Source organism: Hemitrygon akajei, chromosome 9 (assembly GCF_048418815.1).
Source record: "Hemitrygon akajei chromosome 9, sHemAka1.3, whole genome shotgun sequence".
In the NCBI taxonomy this organism is placed as follows: Eukaryota; Metazoa; Chordata; class Chondrichthyes; order Myliobatiformes; family Dasyatidae; genus Hemitrygon; species Hemitrygon akajei.
Window position 1 is genome coordinate 9,716,598 of NC_133132.1, and position 21,777 is coordinate 9,738,374.

At 43.6% G+C, this 21,777-nt stretch overlaps 1 long non-coding RNA gene and 1 other non-coding gene across 2 annotated transcripts in view; one reads left to right on the top strand and one right to left on the bottom strand.

The window, feature by feature from the left end:
• Positions 1-7,700, bottom strand: part of LOC140732870 (uncharacterized) — a 643,649-nt gene extending 635,949 nt beyond the window's left edge. The window contains exon 1 of the long non-coding RNA XR_012100170.1: positions 7,647-7,700. This is a non-coding gene — a long non-coding RNA (uncharacterized lncRNA). The remainder of the gene's footprint in view (positions 1-7,646) is intronic.
• A 298-nt stretch (positions 7,701-7,998) lies between these two features.
• LOC140733816 (U2 spliceosomal RNA) lies at positions 7,999-8,189 on the top strand. The gene has a single exon (XR_012100375.1). It is a non-coding gene; the product is annotated as a U2 spliceosomal RNA (small nuclear RNA).
• Positions 8,190-21,777: the final 13,588 nt, after the last annotated feature.

Sequence of the window (21,777 nt, forward strand, 5' to 3'; positions counted from 1 at the left end):
CTCAAAAAGAAGGAAAAAGAGAAAAATAAAAAGATGCTGCCAGCAACCACCGGTTCGAGTACAGCCATCGAGCTGGACAAAACACTGCTATATGGAGGGGCCGATCATACTGTAAGACAAGGGCTGGAAAACCCCATGCCAATAATTAATTTTGAGGGAGCATCCCCACAAATGTTCTATCAGGAACAAACTAAATTCAAACAGCCCAGACAGGACTGGAAGTCCCAAGGAGGGGGACAGAGGAGCTATGGGCAAAGGGGAGGCAGATGAGGAACCCATTGTTCAGGTTATGTTAGAAGGGCAACTGACACCAATGATGATAGATACTGGAGCCACGTACACTTGTGTACAGCCACAGTATGCCCTTCACCTTCCCATGTCAGGAAAGTTTGTTAAGACGGTAGGGTTCTCGGGGAAAACACAGTTGACACAGTGCATGGCTCCAGTGCGGTTGAGAATGGGAAATAAAGAAATTGTTTTGCCGGTGCTAGTATTTAAAGGAACTCTGATTAATTTGTTAGGCAGAGATGCCTTGTTGAAACTGTAATTAAAATTAGAATGCACCAGAAATGGGCTGAGTGTGAAAAGAGCAGGGGCTCAATTGATAGTGCGAGAAGACAAGAAGGCTAATGTCTTTTGAACAGGAGACATGATAAAGACAGTGGTAACATTTCTGACAAATGAAGTGATCGCAAGGTTTGGAATACCTTACAGAAGTTAGCTCAGACAATGGTTCAGCTTTTATCCAGAAAGTGGTCAAACTGGTACTACGGGCGCTGAGGATAAAGCAAAGGTTTGGATGTGTATACCACCCTCAGTCGCAGGGCATGGGAGAGAGAATTAATGGAACCCTGAAAGCCAAACTAAACAAAATTTGTGCAGATACTAAACTTAATTGGGTCGATGCTTTACCGTTAGCATTGATGAGTTACCGCATGCAAACTAATCGAATAACATGCCTGACACCGCACGAGATGCTCACTGGGAAGCTATCATACCTGTGATAGGGGTAAGCAAAAATGTTGAATGGATAAACTATATATACTATAATCAACAGAGGTTCATCAACTACACCGATGATGCACTGGAGGCCTTAGGGCAACAGCTGGATGCAACTAGCAGGATGGCGTGGCAAAACAGACAGGTACTGGATTGGCTTTTGGCAGAGAAAGGGGGTGTGTGTGTAATGTTTGGAGAACAATGCTGCACTTTCATACCGAACAATACTAGCCCAGAAGGGTCTTTCACCAGAGCAATGAATAAGTTAAAGAATCTGCGGACGGAGGTCAAACAGAATGCAGGGTTCCGACATCAGTTCTTTGATTGGTTGGAAAGTAGACTCAGAGGATGGGGAGCATAGCTGACTAAAATAGCAATAACTGTCAGTATTATAGCATGGCTGACTAAAATAGCAATAACTGTCAGTATTGTATTGTTGAGCTGTGCGCTTCTGCTGTGCTGTTTTCTTCCTTGTCTCAAATCTCTTGTAGTGCGTGCTGCAACCAAACAATTTCCGATGCTCGTGGCAATTACTGAAGCAAGCTTAGTGGAGAAAGAAACACCGAAAATGTATCGTTACAGCCTACAACACCTGCAGGATGAACAGGAGACGACAGTGTGGGAGTAGATTGTAAGGGCTTCTGAGTCTTTTTCAATGTCTCAGATTCATAGGGACAGGTTTTTGGCTCAGCGGCCCAGGGTAACAGGGAGAGAATACTTTGAGGTCTTGGCGCAGAAAATTATAGTTTAACCCGAGATTTGGAAATAAGTGCTTGAGTTTATTGGGGCTTTTGTGCGCAGACTCTAAGTCTTCTTTCTCTGTGTGAGACCCTCTGAGTCTCAAAGGGGGGATATATTGGAGTATAAAAGTATAGACCAACTATTAAGTCAGTTATTGTATAAACTTTAACTATGAAGTCAGTTATTTGCTATGAATGTACTCAATTTAGTAGAATGAAATCTTAGGAATGTAGAGGTAACTAAAGAGCTAAAGAAATGTAGATTAGAACATTGCTCAGTTCTGAGTTTATTATTTTCTATGCATGTATCCAATTTGGTATGAGACTGCAGTCTTAAGATGACAATGGTGTGTTAATGAGGTAGCTACAGAAAGAGCTATTTGCTATGCATATATCTTAAGAATGTAGAAGACAATAGTATGTTAATGAGAGGCAGCTAAAGAGATGTAGATTGGAACATGGTTGGGTCAGTGGGTAGAAACAATAGGGACAAGATAGTACGTGGTGCAACTATAGCAACTGGACCAGGAGATTGCTTTAAAAGCTGCTGTGTCCGAGGATCGTGGGGGGGGGGGGGGGGCGCGGGGCAATCAGCGACTAGTTCAATGACTGTCTCAGCTTTGATTTGCAAATTAAAGTTTAACCCTTCTTGAAGAATCTTCTGCGTCTCCTGGTCATTTGTAAGGCACGAAAAACCACGACATAATTGGCGTCACGAACAGGATCGGATAGAGACCCGCGGAAGGGTAACGGCAGATTGGGAACGCTTCCCGGTCCTCTAGGGACCCCCACAAGGCTAACAGAATTAAGGGTGCACCCAAACAAAAGGAAAGCGCTTTTTGCGACAATTTGGACTAAGAATTCTGTTAACTTTGAGGAGGTCTTGAAGTCTTGGAAGTGTGGAACCGCTGCCAAAGGGTCTCTCCGGTCCAAAGAATCTGGCAGAATTGGGGGTTAACAGAGGAGGCTCAGAGGATTGCTCAAGAACACTGCAGTGAGGGTAAGTACAAATAAGTTAATACGTTAAGAAAAAGTCCACGTGGTGTTGGTAAATATCTGTGGGTACCGCTTCGTATGAAACGAAGGGCTGAACGGGCAGGGAAAGTAGAATAGAATTAGAGTAGAAAGTCCTCGTGGATACCGCCTTAAGAGATAAGGGTCTGCACGGGTGAGGTGTTAGAATAGAATTAGAGTAGAAAGTCCTCGTGGATACCGCCTTAAGAGATAAGGGTCTGCACGGGCGAGGTGTTAGACTAGGTGTAGAATTAGAGTAAATAATATTATCCAGTAAACAAACTGTGAATCTCTGAAATACCTTAACAAGAGAGAATAACATGACAGGTAAAGGAACAGCAGTAGAGATTCTGAGCAAAAAATTCCCATTTTTTCAAAATGAGATCACAAAAACTTCAGAAAAATGGGAAAAAAGAACCAAAAACCTGGTCACAAAGTGGCCAATAGAAGGAACATTTGATGTAAGTTTGTGCGAAGAAATGGAGGGACTAATTAAAAATTACAAATCAAAAGATAAATCTAAGAAAAGAGAGCAAAAAAGAGAACGAGAAATGGAAGTGCTAAAACTCTTCAGAACGGAGGGAGAAAGGCTGAGGAGGACAGGTAGAATATTGATTACAAGCGAGGAAGACACTAAGGTGCTGGAAAAACAGCCTATTAAAGAGAAAGAAGGGTATGGTGAGAAGCTGGCTTCAGCTCCGTACCCGGATGCGAAAGAAACAGAAAACCCCCCTCCCTATAATGAGGAAGGAACCCCTAAGCAGTGCCCCCTGCTGACGGGAACAGTAAACATGCAGGGAGATGTACAGGTTTGGGATAATGAGGAGGAGAAAAAACAATATGAGAAGGAAAAAGCGGCGATATGGCAGGAGATACAGGCAGAAAAGATAAAGATAGAACGGGTACAGAGAGAAATGCAAGAACAGATTGAACGGATGAAATACTTGAGAGAGGAAAAGGAATATGAGGAGTATCGATTATACCATAGAAATAAACAGACTAGAGAAGGTGACTCATTGGAGGAGCAAGAGTTAAGTGGAGAGAGAGAGGATGTGAGAATTTGTGGGGAAGAGGTAGGAGGCAGAAGCCTAGAAGGAAAGAAGGAGGCAGTAGGGGAGCGACTCGCGGAAGTAGAGAGAGAGCCAGATAAGTTACTAAAAGGGGATTGCCAGGAGAGATGCGGAAAATATTCTAGGGGCCAACCTAGTATTGAATCAAGACAGAAAGGAAGGACTCCACAGGGAGACCGAGGGAAGAGCAGAACCCCGGAGACATTTGTGTGGGAGGCAGTAAAGACATACCCTGAGACAGATGGGGAGTCAGGTGAGGAGGAAAGCCAGGGTAGGTGGGAAGGAGGAGGAAGAATGATGCCGTTGTTAGTTAAAGGATCAGGACAAGTGCAGTATATCCCTTGGGGATCCCAGGACCTGGAAGGGCTGAAAAACACTCTGCCCAATTTACATGAAGGAGCAGGGAAATGGATTAGAGCCTTTGAAGAAGAAACAGCGGGACGATTATTGGCTATGGGAGATTTGAAGGCACTGTTGATAAGGTTGATGGGAACCTCCAAATTTAACGAACTAATGGAAATGGCTGGCATAGTAAACTCGAACGACCCGAGAACTGATGGAGATGGGTTTGACAGAGTGAGGCAGAGGGTATGGCAGGCCCTCAGAAAGCTTTATCCACCCAAAGTGGACCACAATGCCTTAAAAGGGGATCCACTGGGAGACACTGAAAACCCAGCAGCCTACGTAGAAAACCAGTTGAAAAGGTGGAGACTGGAGACTGAGCAAGAGGTGGAGAATAGCTTATTTATGACCTCACTGTTCCGACATAGCATTTTGGATGCAATGCCGCCACAAGTAAAATCCAAACTGGAGGAGGTGGTTGGGCTAACGTCAAAGACCCCACAAGAATTTAGAGACCACGTAGTCCATGCCGTTGAGAAATACCGGAATGACAAACAAAGGTTGGCTGAGCAGCAGGAAGAGGTGCAAAGAAAGTTAATACAAATGCAGCTCGAAGAACTCAAAAAGAAGGAAAAAGAGAAAAATAAAAAGATGCTGCCAGCAACCACCGGTTCGAGTACAGCCATCGAGCTGGACAAAACACTGCTATATGGAGGGGCCGATCATACTGTAAGACAAGGGCTGGAAAACCCCATGCCAATAATTAATTTTGAGGGAGCATCCCCACAAATGTTCTATCAGGAACAAACTAAATTCAAACAGCCCAGACAGGACTGGAAGTCCCAAGGAGGGGGACAGAGGAGCTATGGGCAAAGGGGAGGCAGATGAGGAACCCATTGTTCAGGTTATGTTAGAAGGGCAACTGACACCAATGATGATAGATACTGGAGCCACGTACACTTGTGTACAGCCACAGTATGCCCTTCACCTTCCCATGTCAGGAAAGTTTGTTAAGACGGTAGGGTTCTCGGGGAAAACACAGTTGACACAGTGCATGGCTCCAGTGCGGTTGAGAATGGGAAATAAAGAAATTGTTTTGCCGGTGCTAGTATTTAAAGGAACTCTGATTAATTTGTTAGGCAGAGATGCCTTGTTGAAACTGTAATTAAAATTAGAATGCACCAGAAATGGGCTGAGTGTGGAAAGAGTAGGGGCTCAATTGATAGTGCGAGAAGACAAGAAGGCTAATGTCTTTTGAACAGGAGACATGATAAAGACAGTGGTAACATTTCTGACAAATGAAGTGATCCCAAGGTTTGGAATACCTTACAGAAGTTAGCTCAGACAATGGTTCAGCTTTTATCCAGAAAGTGGTCAAACTGGTACTACGGGCGCTGAGGATAAAGCAAAGGTTTGGATGTGTATACCACCCTCAGTCGCAGGGCATGGGAGAGAGAATTAATGGAACCCTGAAAGCCAAACTAAACAAAATTTGTGCAGATACTAAACTTAATTGGGTCGATGCTTTACCGTTAGCATTGATGAGTTACCGCATGCAAACTAATCGAATAACATGCCTGACACCGCACGAGATGCTCACTGGGAAGCTATCATACCTGTGATAGGGGTAAGCAAAAATGTTGAATGGATAAACTATATATACTATAATCAACAGAGGTTCATCAACTACACCGATGATGCACTGGAGGCCTTAGGGCAACAGCTGGATGCAACTAGCAGGATGGCGTGGCAAAACAGACAGGTACTGGATTGGCTTTTGGCAGAGAAAGGGGGTGTGTGTGTAATGTTTGGAGAACAATGCTGCACTTTCATACCGAACAATACTAGCCCAGAAGGGTCTTTCACCAGAGCAATGAATAAGTTAAAGAATCTGCGGACGGAGGTCAAACAGAATGCAGGGTTCCGACATCAGTTCTTTGATTGGTTGGAAAGTAGACTCAGAGGATGGGGAGCATAGCTGACTAAAATAGCAATAACTGTTAGTATTATAGCATGGCTGACTAAAATAGCAATAACTATTAGTATTATATTGTTGAGCTGTGCGCTTCTGCTGTGCTGTTTTCTTCCTTGTCTCAAATCTCTTGTAGTGCGTGCTGCAACCAAACAATTTCCGATGCTCACGGCAATTACTGAAGCAAGCTTAGTGGAGAAAGAAACACCGAACATGTATCGTTACAGCCTACAACACCTGCAGGATGAACAGGAGACGACAGTGTGGGAGTAGATTGTAAGGGCTTCTGAGTCTTTTTCAATGTCTCAGATTCATAGGGACAGGTTTTTGGCTCAGCGGCCCAGGGTAACAGGGAGAGAATACTTTGAGGTCTTGGCGCAGAAAATTATAGTTTAACCCGAGATTTGGAAATAAGTGCTTGAGTTTATTGGGGCTTTTGTGCGCAGACTCTTCGTCTTCTTTCTCTGTGTGAGACCCTCTGAGTCTCAAAGGGGGGATATATTGGAGTATAAAAGTATAGACCAACTATTAAGTCAGTTATTGTATAAACTTTAACTATGAAGTCAGTTATTTGCTATGAATGTACTCAATTTAGTAGAATGAAATCTTAGGAATGTAGAGGTAACTAAAGAGCTAAAGAAATGTAGATTAGAACATTGCTCAGTTCTGAGTTTATTATTTTCTATGCATGTATCCAGTTTGGTAGGAGACTGCAGTCTTAAGATGACAATGGTGTGTTAATGAGGTAGCTACAGAAAGAGCTTGCTATTTGCTATGCATATATCTTAAGAATGTAGAAGACAATAGTATGTTAATGAGAGGCAGCTAAAGAGATGTAGATTGGAACATGGTTGGGTCAGTGGGTAGAAACAATAGGGACAAGATAGTACGTGGTGCAACTATAGCAACTGGACCAGGAGATTGCTTTAAAAGCTGCTGTGTCCGAGGATCGTGGGGGGGGGGGGGGGGCGCGGGGCAATCAGCGACTAGTTCAATGACTGTCTCAGCTTTGATTTGCAAATTAAAGTTTAACCCTTCTTGAAGAATCTTCTGCGTCTCCTGGTCATTTGTAAGGCACGAAAAACCACGACATAATAAGCCATAGGTTGGAGAATGTTGTTAAATTCTGGATGGAGCTGCACAAATTTAGGCAAATATGGAATATTCATAATTATTTCCAGTATTTGGCTTGTGGCATATAGCAGAAAGGCCTGGGAGTAGTAGTCAGGAGAGTAGTAGTCACTGCACAATCTCCCCTGATTATCACCGATTTCTTAATGGAACCGTCTGGTCAATAAGCTTTCATTACCAATGAAGTCCAGCCAGATGGTTAGATTATTTTCTGTCGAAATAATCCATTGACTGCAATGTCGTTATTTGCCACATGCCAGCTCACACTTAAATATTGCCCCTCCCTTTCGTCCGACTCTACCCCATCCCTCTCCCCGCACCAACTCAACCACCCATCGTCCCCCATCAAACGGCCTCACTCCCCCATTTGCAACTCACTGTTCTTCTCACTCCCGCGCCATCGGTTCCATGAGACGCCTTCCGTACACGTCATCACGCTGACAATGACATCAGACGCTAGAGACATCAGACGCTAGTATTCATGCAAACAAGGTCCGCCTCTCTCATTTGGTTGGTGCAATTTCAGCTATTTTACATTATCAGCTATATTACAAACGAGGTTTCGCTACAAGGGAGAAAAAGACAACATATGCCAAAGATTGAGAGAAATTACACCAAAGCTACATCAACACCTGAAGAGAAATAGTGTAGGTATGTGTCCTGTAGACAGTCGCTTTACCTTAATAGAGGGAAGGCGAGCATGATCCGAAAGGTCCGGAGTGCTATTGGTATCGCTTCTCGGCCTTTTGGCTAAGATCAAGTGTAGTATCTGTTCTTATCAGTTTAATATCTGATACGTCCCCTATCTGGGGACCATATATTAAATTGATTTTTGGAACAGGGAGATGGAATAGGGGCTTGCTCCGTCCACTCCACGCATCGACCCGGTATTGCAGTACTTCCGGGACCGGTGCACTTCCCCTCGGGGAGAATATCCCGCGAATTAAAAATAGGTTTGAATGGTTGAGTATACTCGTGTCGGTAAACGTGTACGGAAATCTGTTTACTTACTCCGAACCAGTTGTTCCTTTGAACTTCCACTATGACTGAATTCCTACTGCAATTTGTGAGGGAGAAGCATAGGTCACATGTGTAGTATCGTAATGGAAAAATGGGAATAACAGAGGCATGAGAAAGGTGATTTCCCAGGTGGATTGGAGAAGGATACTGGTGGGGATGATGCCAGAGCAGGAACAGCTGACGTTTCTGGGAATAGTTCATAATGTACAGGATAGATATGTCCCGCAGAAGTAGTTCTCAAACAGCAGGGCTAGGCTACTGTGGCTGTCAAAGGAAGTTAAGGACTGTATAAAAGCCACGGAAAGTGCATATAAGGTAGCAAAAGTGAGTAGGAAGTTAGATAATTGAGTGGCTTTTAAAATCCAACAGGCAACTGAAAAAAAAGCTATATGAAGGGGAAAGGTGAAATATGAGAGCAAACTAGACAATAATGTAAACCATTTAAAAATGCAAAAGGGAGGAGAGAGTTTATATTGGACCACTGGAAAATGATACTCGTTGGGTAGAAATGGGGAAGAGATGGTAGATGAACTTGATAGGTACTTTGCATCAGTCTTCACTGTGGAAGACACTAGCAGAGTGTCAGGGAGCAGGAGTGAATGCCATTGCGATTACAAAGGAAAACATGCAAGGCAAACTCAGGTTCTTAAAGTGGATCCCAGCGTCCTGAGAGAGGTTGCTGAAGAGATTACAGATGCATTGGTCATGACCTGTCAAGAATCACTTGATTCTGACATGGTCCCGGAGGACAGGAAGATTGCAAATGTCACCCCACTCTTTGAGAAGGGAGAAAGGCAAAAGAAAGCAAATTATAGTCCAGTTGGCCTAACCTCAGTGACTCGGAAAGTGTTGGAGTCTATTATAACATATGAGGATTAGGGGTACTAGGAGACAATAGACAATAGGTGCAGAAGTAGACCATTCGGCCCTTCGAGCCTGCACCGCCATTTTGAGATCATGGCTGATCATCTACTATCAATACCCGGTTCCTGCCTTGTCCCCATATCCCTTGATTCCCCTATCCATAAGTTACCTATCTAGCTCCTTCTTGAAAGCATCCGGAGAATTCGCCTCCACTGCCTTCCGAGGCAGTGCATACCAGACCCCCACAACTCTCTGGGAGAAGAAGCTTTTCCTTAACTCTGTCCTAAATGACCTACCCCTTATTCTCAAACCATGCCCTCTGGTACTGGACTCTCCCAGCATCTGGAACATATTTCCTGCCTCTATCTTGTTCAATCCCTTAATAATCTTATATGGTTCAATCAGATCCCCTCTCAATCTCCTTAATTCCAGCGTGTACAAGCCCAGTCTCTCTAACCTCTCTGCGTAAGACAGTCTGGACATCCCAAGAATTAACCTCGTGAATCTACGCTGCACTTCCTCGACAGCCAGGATGTCCTTCCTTAACCTTGGAGACCAAAACTGTACACAATACTCCAGTTGTGGTCTCACCAGGGCCCTGTACAAATGCAAGAGGATTTCCTTGCTCTTGTACTCAATTCCCTTTGTAACAAAGGCCAACATTCCATTAGCCTTCTTCACTGCCTGCTGCACTTGCTCATTCACCTTTATCAGACTCATGATAAAATAAGTCAAAGCCAGCATAGCTTCTGTACAGGGAAGTCTTGCCTGACAAAGGGTCAGGATATGCCGAGGAGGCAGGTGCATGGGGTTGAGTGAGAACCGGGATCAGCCGTGCTAGAACAGCGGAGCAGACTCGATGGGGCTGAATGGCCTAATTCCGCTCCTATGTCAGATGGTCTTATACTGCTGGTGCCTCACACAGTGACGATTCACACAAAATATTTATTACGTTTGGCCGCTATTTCTTTGTTCTATTACTAACTCTCCAGCATCATCTCTCAATATCAACTCTTCCCTCTCTTTTACTCTTTATATATCTGAAAAAAACTTTTGATACTTGATATTATTGGTTCAGTTATCTCAATTTTTCATCTTGTCTCTCATGTATGTTGTTTTCAGTTGTCTCCTGTTGGTTGTGTACAAGCTTTCCAATCCTCTAACTTCCCAGTGTTTTCTTGCTGTATTATATGACCCGGCTTTTGTTTTTTTTTATCAAAAACAGGAGAAAATCTGTGGATGCTGGAAATCCAAGCAACACATACACAAAATGCTGGAGGAACCTAGGAGCCCAGGCAGCACATATGGGAAATAGTAAACATTTGACATTTCGGGCCGAGACCCTTCATCAGGACTGGGAAAAAAAAAGATGAGATGTCAGAGGAAGAAGTGTGGGAGTGAAAGGGGTGGAAGAATTGGTAGGTGATAGGTGAAACTGGGAGAGGGGTGCAGTGAAGAAAAAAGAATATTCTTAGGATACAATTTCCTTAACAATTCTCGAAAGATCATTGCTAATGTCTCCACATCTTTTCAGCCACCTCTTTCAGATCTCTGGGGTGTACACCATCTGGTCCAGGTGACCTATTTACCTTCAGACCATCTCTGTTTCCCAAGAACCTTCTCCTGAGTAATGTAACTTTACACATTCTGACCTCTGACATCTGGGAATTCCATATTCCTGCCAGTGTCTTACACAGATAAGAATGATGTACAATACTTTTTCAGTTCATCTGCCATCACCTTGCATCCCCTCCCCAGCATCATTTTTCAGTGGTCTGATATCCACTTCCACCTCTCTTTTACGCTCTATGTACCTAAAGAAAAATTTGGTATCCACTTTAATATTACTGACTAACTCACCTATGTATTCCATCTTTTCCTTAATTATTTTAATTGCATTCTGTTGGTTTTAAAAATCTTCCCAATCCTCAAACTTCCGAGTAATTTTTGTTCTGTGTCCTCTCCTTGGTTTTAATGTTGTCTTTGGTTTCTCTTACAAGCTACAGTTTTGTCACTTTAACTTTGGAATTCTTCTTCCTCTTTGTGATGTGTATATCCTGTGGCTTCTGAATTGCTTTCAGAAATCCCAGCCATTGCTGCTCTGTTATCATCCCTACCCGTGTTCTTTTCTAATCAATTTTGACCAATTTTTCTCTCATGTCTCTCTAATGTCAAGGTGAATTTGATCATATTCAGATCACTTGCCCTTAAGGGTTCTTTGAACATAAGTGACCTAATTAATCCCGGTTCATTACAGCACCCAATCCTGAATAGCTGATCCCCAAGTGGGCTTAACCACGAGCTGCTCTAAAAAAGCATCTTGTAGGCATTCTAGGAATTCCTCCTCTTGAGACCAACACCATCCTAATTTTCCTAATCACCTGCATGACAATCCCCCATGACTATTGTAACATTGCCCTTTTGGCACGCATTTTCTATCTCCCATTGTAATTTGTGGACCTCATACTTACTCCTGTTTCGAGGACTCGATACAACTGCCTTCAGGGATTGTTTTTTTATATATATATTTGCTGTCCTTAATTCTACCCACAGATTCTACACCTTCCAACCCATGCCACCTCTTTCTAATGATTTTATTTAATATTTTACCAACAGAGCCACACAACCCCACTACCAGCTTGTTCTTTCAAGAAACGTAAGTATCTGGCAAACAAGAGGACCTGCAGCTTCGAGCAATCTACAGAACTACACACAAAGTGCTGGAGGAGCTCAGCATGTCAGGCAGCATCTATGGATGGGAATCAACATTTCAGGCCAAGACCCTTCATCAGGACTCTTGACACCCACGTATCTGGAATATCAACAAGCAAAGAAAATAGAAAGTAGTGTGTAATAGGGAGAACCTTTGACAGAATTTAGTTCAAGGCTTAAAAAAACCCTGCCAAACAGAGCTTAACAGTTAACAAATACAACACAGGCAATAAACACTTTCATCATTGACTTTTTTTGATGAAAGTTTCTTGGTCCCATTTCAATCAGTAAAATTTGCAAAGACAAATAAGAACTTTAGAAAAGACTATTTACACTCAAACCCACTTAGATTAACATTACTTTGGACAGAAGGAGGAAGAGAAATAACACACATGAAAAATAAAATAACACAACGGTCAGATAAAACTTCTGAGTATATACTTTCATCAAAAATGACCAGGATTCAGCACTCCATGTGTGTATATGCAATCGTGATAAGAAATACAGACCAGAAAACCTAAATGAGAGGCCAACTCAGAAAAATGAATCATCACTATGGAAGAAAACATTAACCAGTGGAATGAGTGTGACCCTCCATGGGAGACATCCCAACGATCTGAGCAGACGAGATGTTGACAAGGAAGCATCGAGCACCTGACAGAGAGTTGGAGACCTCTTCCCAGAAACAGAGGGGTTCCTTACAGAAATACAGGACAAGGTGGTTAACAAAAAGTAAGAAAAAAATTAAAAATACATACAAAACAAACAAACAAGACAATAAATGCAGAAAATGATGAGAGAAACCAGAGACAATCCAACACATTCCACAATCCTGCAGCAGTTTAACTCAATCTGATTACTTACACAGGTAAAATCAAGTGGCAAATATCCTTCACCAAAACCTTGCTTTAAAATACAAACTCATGAATGCCCTCCATCACTTCATAAAGGCACCATAAATTCAAGCCTGATCCAGTTTCAGAGTCAAAATCTTACAAATTATATGACAATCAATACATTATTTCAGATAGGACAATCCATAATAACCATCCAGATACACAGGATAAACAAGCAGGAACAACTCCCTCAATAGATAAAACCTTTTCCAACACACATGTTTTTGACCAGTGAAGCACCTCACCACAGGTATTGTTTGTGTCATCAGTCAGACAAATGAAAGATTTTCTCTGTTAATCAGCTTCCAAATGTTGCTACTCTGTCATTCTTTGCCACGCCCCACTGCTGATTCCCTTCTCCTCATCATACGTTCTTACCCTGACCATTGTCCAGAGCCCCAAACTCTGCATTGTGCGGACCCGCCTCTGGTTTCTGACCCTGCTCCGTTGAACATCCAACTAATGGTTTCCCATTCTGTTTTCGGTCTTTAGAGGACAGGGGTGTTTTCTAACAACCGTTTAGAAGCAGAGAAAATGATCCATGATGTGGAAATGAGCACTGAATAAGGAGGTTAACTCCCAGTGTTATTCTCCATCAGCCCAGAGATTTGAGGGGTGAAGAACATCTCACACAGAACTGCAGTCAGCTCGACTTCTTCAGTCTGCAGAAAACTCAAGGGAAACCTCTTCACCCACAGACTGCTGGCTGTTTGGAACCCATCACCACAGGGAGAGCGAGAGGGGAATAACAGGGGAGGATTTAAAAGGACTGTTGTGGAACAGAATCACTGGCAGGGTCCAGCCGGCCAGAGTTGACTCTCTACCGTATAATGGGTGTGTTATAAATTCACTAAGTACTGGAAGCAGAGTTCAAAATAGAACTGATTTATTTGTCACAGACCCAGAATATTAAACTCCAGTCCCATTAAAGGTGAATGTGCAGCAGAAGAAACTCCTCCCGTGCCCAGTGACCAGGGTGCAGAACTGGGTGTGGTGAGCAGCAGCAATAATTGCAGAGTTCAGCACCGACAGTCACTCTCGAAATTGCGTTCAGCAACGGTGATGGACAAATATCCAGCATGCAGCTTATTGAAGCTTTCTCCCCAGTGTGAACCCGGTAGTGTGTCACAACTGTAACACGCTGTAAGGTTTCACTGATCATGTAATGGCCTCTCTGCAGTGTTTCACTGCTGAGGTAATGGTTTCTCTGTAGTAGCAATGTTTAGGTTACCACCAGAGATAACAGGGTTTTGGAGTGAGGGACTATCCAATGAGAGAAATGTTCTTCCTTGTGAGTCTGGAAGAGAGATTTTCATGGTCTTTTGCTGGGGAGAGATGAGAAGACACGAATGGAGAGAGTGAGCCCTTTTTAATTTTTTTGTTTACTTCACTAACCCTATAGTCAAAATAAGAATTATAAATCTCAATCATTTAATCACAAATTGTGTACTGTCTGTTATTTCAGGATACTGATCTGTTACAGGGGACACATCACACAGCATCCACTCAAATGAGATTTCTTAAGTTTGGCCGGGCTGGAGGGCTATCACCCCCAATATTAAGCTGCTAGCCAAAGCGAGAGTTACATATAGTTAGATGACTGAGTGCATCGCTTCCCACATTCACAGCAGGTGATCAGCCTCTACCCAGTGTGAACTGACCGGTGTGCTTGTAGGTGGGATGACTGAGTGAATCCTTTCCCATAGTCTAAGCAGGTGAACGGCCCTCTCCAGTGTGAACTCGCTGATGTACCTTCAGATGAGATGACCGAGTGAATCCCTTCCCACAGTCTGAGCAGGTGAATGGCTTCTCCGCTGTGTGAACTGACTGGTGTCTCAGTAGCTGAGATGATGTAGTGAATCCCTTCCCACAGTCTCAGCAGGTGAATGGCCTCTCTCCAGTGTGAACTTGCTGATGTACCTTCAGTTTAGATGACAAAATGAACCCCTTCCCACAGTCTGAGCAGGTGAATGGCCTCTCTCCAGTGTGAACTTGCTGATGTACCTTCAGTTTAGATGAGCAAGTGAATCCCTTCCCACAGACTGAGCAGGTGAACGGCCTCTCCCCAGTGTGAACGCGCTGATGTTCCTTCAGATTAGATGACCGAGTGAATCCCTTCCCACAGTGTGAGCATATGAACGGCCACTCCCCAGTGTGAACTGACTGGTGTGCTAGTAGGTCGGATGACTGAGTGAATCCTTTCCCACAGTCTGAGCAGGTGAATGGCCTCTCTCCAGTGTGAACTCGCTGATGTACGTTCAGTTGGGATGAGCAAGTGAATCCCTTCCCACAGTCTGAGCAGGTGAACGGCCTCTCCCCGGTGTGAACTCGCTGGTGAGCCATTAGGTCAGATGACCAAGTGAATCCTTTCCCACAAATTCAGCAGTTGACCAGCCTCTGCCCACTGTGAGCCACAGGTGGGAAGACCGACTGAATCCCTTCTCATCCACAGAACAGATGAATGGCCTTCCAGTGTGAATTTGCTGATGTACCTTCAGTTGAGATGATCAAGTGAATCCATACCCACTGTCTGAGCAGGTGAATGGGTCCCCCCTGTGTAAAATGACGGGCGTGCCAGTCAGTCAGATGATCGAGTGAATCCCTCCCCACAGTCTGAGTAGGAAGGATGATCGAGTGAATCCCTCGCTCCACTTCTTAAATATCTGGACAGAGACAGCAAAACTGGTGTGTTGTGTTTGAGATTCCTGCAGCCAAATTCTTTGTCATTTTTAACCTGTAAAAACATTTACAAAATCCATCAATGTGTGTAGGACAACATTTCAGACGAGATCACTTGAGTTGTCAAGGTGTGATCTGACATCACACTGTCACAGTGAAGTTCAACCCAAGTTGAAAAGAGAAATCATCTTGTAACTGGGCATAGTGCTGGTTTCCGGAATGACCATCAAATTCTCTGATGCTCTTCCTGTCTCAAATGAGCTCAGGACATGGAATTATGATATTGTAGCCATTAATGAGTCTTGGTAGTATTGGAGAATAAAGTTGCATTGTTTGCTGTGTAACCAAAACTATGTAACAAGCCTTGTGTTTGCTATTTGCTATGTATCCAATTTATTAGCCAGAATGAAATCTCTGTATTGTCTCTGTACTATTGAACACATCAATGCCTTGAGAATGTAGCTAACAGTGAAAGTAAGTATGTAGAGATAATGGTGGTAGACGGGATCGTGGAGTGGTGCGATTGTATGGGGACCAGTCAAGGCCGGGAAGGGGAACACGTGTTCCAGGGAGTAGACTAGAGCAAGTATGGGCTATGGGGTGGTGTGATGGTACGGGGACCAGTCAAGGCCGGGAAGGGGACATGTGTTCCAAGGAGTAGACTAGAGCAAGTATGGGCTACTGAGCAGAAATATTGGTGGCGAATCGAGAAGCTAATGTGCTGGTGATAAGCAATGCAAGCGGATAGGGTATTTTAATGTAACTGAGATAGGAGACGGGGTATGCTGACGTAACTGAGATAGGAGACGGGGTATGCTGATGTAACTGAGATAGGAGACGGGGTATTTTAATGTAACTGAGATAGGAGACGGGGTATGCTGACGTAACTGAGATAGGAGACGGGGTAGGCTGATGTAACTGAGATAGGAGACAGGGTATGCTGATGTAACTGAGATAGGAGACGGGGTATGCTGACGTAACTGAGATAGGAGACGGGGTAGGCTGATGTAACTGAGATAGGAGACGGGGTATGCTGATGTAACTGAGATAGGAGACGGGGTATGCTGACGTAACTGAGATAGGAGACGGGGTATGCTGACGTAACTGAGATAGGAGACGGGGTATGCTGATGTGACTGAGATAGGAGACGGGGTATGCTAATGTGACTGAGATAGGAGACGGGGTATGCTGATGTGACTGAGATAGGAGACGGGGTATGCTAATGTGACTGAGATAGGAGACGGGGTATGCTGATGTAACTGAGATAGGAGACGGGGTATGCTGATGTAACTGAGATAGGAGACGGGGTATGCTGACGTAACTGAGATAGGAGACGGGGTATGCTAATGTAACTGAGATAGGAGATAGGGTATTCTAATGTAACTGAGATAGGAGACGGGGTATGCTAATGTGAGATAGGAGATGGGGTATGCTGATGTAACTGAGATAGGAGACGGGGTATGCTAATGTGAGATAGGAGACGGGGTATGCTAATGTAACTGAGATAGGAGACGGGGTATGCTAATGTAACTGAGATAGGAGACGGGGTATGCTAATGTGAGATAGGAGATGGGGTATGCTGATGTAACTGAGATAGGAGACGGGGTATGCTAATGTGAGATAGGAGATGGGGTATGCTAATGTAACTGAGATAGCAGACGGGGTATGCTAACATAACTGAGATAGGAGATGGGGTATGCTAATGTAACTGAGATAGGAGACGGGGTATGCTAATGTAACTGAGATTGGAGACGGGGTATGCTAATGAAACTGAGATAGGAGACGGGGTATGCTAATGAAACTGAGATAGCAGACGGGGTATGCTAATGAAACTGAGATAGGAGACGGGGTATGCTAATGAAACTGAGATAAGAAATTACTATAAAGAATACTGTGAACTAGGGCTTGGCGGACAATTAGTGACACGGTCATTAATTGTCTCAGCTTTTGTTTGCAAATAAAGGCTTAAACTTCTCGAAGAATCTTCTGCGTCTCCTGGTTATTTCAAGAAACCACCACAGTAGCACTCAACAGCCTGAGGGTTTGAAAGGAACAAAATATCCGGGGCCTCGATATCTCTTGAAACCCCAGGTTCCCTGCACCAGTTACCTTTCAACTTTTATTTTGGCAGGCACGGACAAACTCTCCACACTCAAAATTTCACTTCTGAAGGCCTCCCACTTACAAGTACTCCTTTGACAGAAAACATCCTGTCCCAATCCACACTTGTCAGATCCTTTCTGATACTATCAAAATTGACCTTTCTCCAATTTAGAATCTCAACCCATGGTCCAGCCCTATCTTTTTCCATATTTATTTGGAATCTTATGTCATTACGATCACTAGATACAAAATGTTCCGATACACTAATTTCTGTCGTTAATGCGGGATCATTTCCTAATAGCTTATTGCATACTTCTACGTCGGGAATTCTACGTCGTGATTAAGGGCACATTTGACAAACTCTACCCCATCTAGTCCTTTTATGGTATGGGAGTCCCACTCAATACATGAAAAGTTAAAATCGCATACTATATCAACCTTTGTTTCTTGGCATCGTCTGCGATCTCTACAAAGTTGTTCCTCTAAATCCCTCAGACTGTTGGGTGCAACAAAGTCCCAGTAATGGCTACAAAATCATAATACCCTGTCCTGAGCTCATCTGACTTTCCTATGATGCTTCCTGCATTGTGAGATAAACAGCTCAGCACGTTCATCGCACCATGCTCAACCATTTGAATGCTGACTCTATCTGAGGTCTGAACAACATCTGTCTGGGTGTCAGGAAAGCAACCTCCCCCTCAAAGTCACAAAAACAAAAGAACTGGTTGTGTACTACAGAAGGAATGGAGACAGGCTAACCCCTATTGACATGAATGGATCTGGGTTTGAGAGAGTGAACAGCTTTAAGTTCCTCGTCATACACATCACCGAGGATCTCATGTGGTCTGTACATACCAGCTGTGTGGTATGTGGCCCTGCGCCTCTTTCACCTCAGATGCTTGAAGAAGTTTGGTATGGGTCCCAAATCCTAAGAACTTTCTACAGGGGAACAATTGAGAGCAGCCTAACTGGCTGCATCACTGCCTGGTATGGGAACTGTATGGGAACTTAATCGCAGGAACCTACAGAGAGTGGTGCAGACAGCCCAGCGCATCTGTAGATGTGAACTTCCCACTGTTCAGGACATCTACAAAGACAGCTGCGTAAAATGTCTCCAAGGATCATTGGGGACCCAAGTCACCCCAACCACAAACTGTTCCAGCTGCTACCATCCGGGAAACGGTACCACAGCATAAAAGCCAGGACCAACAGGCTCCGGGACAGCTCCTTCCACCTGGACAACAGACTGATTAATTCATTCTGATACAATTGTATTTCTGTTAGAATGACTGTCCTATAAACAAAGTATTTATTATAAATTACACATTGCACATTTAGATGGAGAAGTAGTATAAAGATTTCTACTCCTCATGTAGAGGATTCACCCACTTCACTATCCGTTCTGGCATTCTGACTCCAATCCCCTCCGCAACTTTAGTTTCACCACACACCCTCCCCCGCCACACACTAGCACTAGCAAGCCTTACCACTAGGATTTCCAGCATCTCCGGATTTTCTCTTGTTTGTGAATTGAGCAAGTGATTTTCTCAGCTGGTGATGTAAAAGATTTTGTTCCCTTTCTCCGAGTTCCTAATCCTTGCATTTAGACAGCTGGAGCTCAGCTCTGTCTGAGAGATCCATTCCCTCATCAGCCGGAAGCTCTGCGGGGCCCGTGTGCGGATCGTGGGGCTGAGAGAGAGGGAAGAGAGCAGGACTGTCCCGGGATTACGAGCCACACTGACCGGCCTCACAGTGTATACTTCTTATTGAAATTGCATATTTTCGCGTGGACTGCTGATTTCTCTTTTCGGTGATCGAAGTCTATCCTTAGACGTTTCATCTGACTGCAGTGTAGATTTTAATGTCTTCCCCCTTCTGTCCCAGGTAGTGTTAATCTAAGCGTATTTATATGTACAAAACGTTTTCATAAATCTGTCATTTCAGTCCTTATTTTGGTTTATAAATTTTCCCGATCATTTTCGGACCAAGATATGCCAAAGATACGTGTTAATGCGGGTGGAGCGAAAGTGTTTATTTGCCTTTGGTTTATTTTATTGTTAATCACTTTGGCAGATATTCTTCAGCCTTGAAGTAAATTCTGTAAACTGTGTTTTTATTTTCCTTCATCGCGCTGTGATCTATTTTCTTTCCATCATGTCAACGCAGGGAGTTATTATCCTTATTAGTTTTTACCGTCCATCTGCATTTGCATAGATGTTGTCTGTTGCACATAGAACCATAGAACATTACAGCACAGAAACAGGACTTTTGGCCCTTCTTGGCTGTGCCGAACCATTATTCTGCCTACTCCCATTGAACTGCAACAGGCCCATATGCCTCCATACACCTCTCATCCATGTACCTGTCCAAGTTTTTCTGAAATGTTAAAAGTGAGCACGCATTTACCAGTTCATCTGGCAGCTCATTCCACACACCCACCACTCTCTATGTAAAGAAGCACCCCCCCCCCAATTTTCTCTTTAAACTTTTCCCCCTTCACCCTTAACCCATGTCCTCTGGCATTTTTCTCCCCTAGCCTCAGTGGAAAAAGCCTGCTTGCATTCACTCTATCTTTATCCATTATAATTTTATACACCTCTATCAAATCACCCCTCATTCTTCTACGCTCCAGGGAATAAAGTGCTAACCTATTCAGCCTTTCTCTGTAACTCAGTTTCTCAAGTCCCTGCAACATCCTTGTAAACCTTCTCTGCAATCTTTCAAACTTATTAATATCCTTCCTGTAATTCGGTGACCAGAACTGCACACAATACTCAAAATTCGGACTCACCAATGCCTTATACAATCTCACCATAACCTTCCTACTCGTATACTCAACATTGTGATTTATAAAGGCCAATGTACCAAAAACTCTCTTTACTACCCTATCTACCTGTGACACCACTTCTGGGAATTATGTATCTGTATTCCTAGATCATTCCGTTCTACTGCACTCCTCAGTACCCTACTATTTACCTTGAATGTCCTACCTTGTTTTTCTATCCTTCCAAAGTGCAATACCTCACAATTGTCTGTATTAAACTCCATCTGCCATTTTTCAACCCATTTTTCCAGCTGGTTCAGATCCCTCTGCAGCTTTGTAAACGTTCCTCACTGTCCACTGCACCTCCAATCTTTGTATCATCAGCAAATTTTCTGATCCAATTTACCACATTATCATCCAGATCATTGATATAGATGACAAATAACAATTGACCTAGAACTGATCCCTGTGGCACACCACTAGTCACAGGCCTCCACTCAGAGAAGCAATCCTCCACTACCACTCTCTGACTTCTTCCATTGAGCCAATGTCTAATCGAATTTACTACCTCTCCATGTATACTTAGCGACTGAATCTTCCTGACTAACCTCCCATACGGGACCTTGTCAAAGGCCTTACTGAAGTCCATGTAGACAACATCCACTGCCTTCCTTTCATCCACATTCCTTGTAACCTCCTCGGAAAACTCTAATAGATTTGTTAAACATGACCTACCACACAGAAAGCCATGTTGACTCTCCCTAAGAAGTCGCTGTCTCTCTAAATATTGTAGATCTTATCTCTTAGTACTCCTTCCAATAATTTACCTTCCACCGACGTCAAACCTACCAACCTATAATTTCCTGGATTACTTTTTGAGCCTTTTTTAAACAACGGAACGTGAGCTATCCTCCAATCCTCCGGCACCTGACCCGTGGATACCAACATTTTAATTGTATCTGCCAGAGCCCCTGGAATTTCAACACGAGACTCTTTCGAGGTCCGAGGGAACACCCAGTCAGGTCCAAGGGACTTATCTACTCTGATTTGCCTTAAGAGAGCAAGCACCTCCGCCTCTTCAATCTGTATAAGTTCCATGACCTCACTACCTGTTTGCCTTATTTCCATTGACTCTATGCCAGCCTCTTTAGTAAATACAGACGCAAAAAATACATTTAAGATCTCCCCCATTTCTTTTGGTTCCATACATAGCCGACCACTCTGATCTTCAAGAGGACCAACTTTATCCCTTACTGTCCTTTTGCTGTTAATATACCTGTAGAAGCTCTTTTGATTATCCTTCACCTCGACTGCCAAAGCTACCTCAAGTCTTCGTTTCGCCCTCCTGAGTTCTTTCTTAAGGATTTTTTTCACTGATAATACTTCTCAAGTACTTTATTTGCTCCCTATTCCCTATACGTGTCATATATCTCTCTCTTCTTCTTTATCAGAGTTGCAATATCCCTCGAGA